Source organism: Bison bison, unplaced genomic scaffold (genome assembly GCF_000754665.1).
Source record: "Bison bison bison isolate TAMUID 2011002044 unplaced genomic scaffold, Bison_UMD1.0 scf7180017864495, whole genome shotgun sequence".
In the NCBI taxonomy this organism is placed as follows: Eukaryota; Metazoa; Chordata; class Mammalia; order Artiodactyla; family Bovidae; genus Bison; species Bison bison.
Window position 1 is genome coordinate 8,445,419 of NW_011495054.1, and position 820 is coordinate 8,446,238.

At 51.0% G+C, this 820-nt stretch overlaps 2 protein-coding genes across 3 annotated transcripts in view; one reads left to right on the forward strand and one right to left on the reverse strand.

Annotated features, from left to right (window-relative positions):
• PIWIL3 (piwi-like RNA-mediated gene silencing 3) overlaps positions 1 to 820 on the reverse strand; it is a 60,546-nt gene that overhangs the window by 51,416 nt on the left and 8,310 nt on the right. The gene's annotated exons all lie outside the window — the stretch shown is intronic.
• The window catches only part of SGSM1 (small G protein signaling modulator 1), a 74,786-nt gene that overhangs the window by 11,883 nt on the left and 62,083 nt on the right, over positions 1 to 820 (forward strand). The gene's annotated exons all lie outside the window — the stretch shown is intronic.

The following is an 820-nucleotide window of genomic DNA, read 5'->3' on the forward strand; positions in this document are numbered from 1 at the left end:
AGAAAGACATTTAAAAAAAAAATAGGCTTTATTTTTAAAAGCAGTTTTAGGTTCACTGTAAAAATTAAGTGGAAAGTAGAGAGATTTCCCTTATACTCCTCACCTCCACTTCCCTGTGGGCTTCCCTTGTGGCTCAGCTGGTAAAAAGCCCGCCTGCAATGCTGGAGACCTGGGCTTGATCCCTGGATTGGGAAGATCTCCTGGAGAATGGATAGGCTGCCCAGTCCAGTATTCTGGCCTGGAAAATGGGCTCTATAGTCCATGGGGTTGCAAAGAGTTGGACATGACTGAGCAACTTTCACTTTCACTTTCCCCACTCCCACACATGGACAGCCTCCCCAATTATGGACCCTCCGCCACCCAAGTGGGACATTTGCTAACAATGGACGAACCTACACAAACGCATCATTGTCACCCCAAGTTCATAGTTACATGAGGCTTCACTCTCAGTGACGTACATTCTGTGGGTCTGGACCAATGCATGAGGACAGGTATCCACCATTAGAGTATCACACAGAATACTCTCGTGCATGCGTGCTAAGTCTCTTCAGTCGCGTCCAACTCTGCGACCCTTTGGACTGCAGCCCGCCAGGCTCTTCTCTGCCTATAGGATGCTCCAGGCAAGACTATCAGAGTGGGTTGCCATGCCCTCCTCCAGGGGATCTTCCCGACCCAGGGATTGAACCCCGCATCTCTTATGTCTCTTGAATGGCCGACGGGCTCTTCACCACTGAGCCACCTGGGAAGAATACTCTCAGTACCCTAAAAACCGCCCGTGCTCATCCCTCTCTCTCTCTCCCCCCAGCCCCTGGGAACCGCC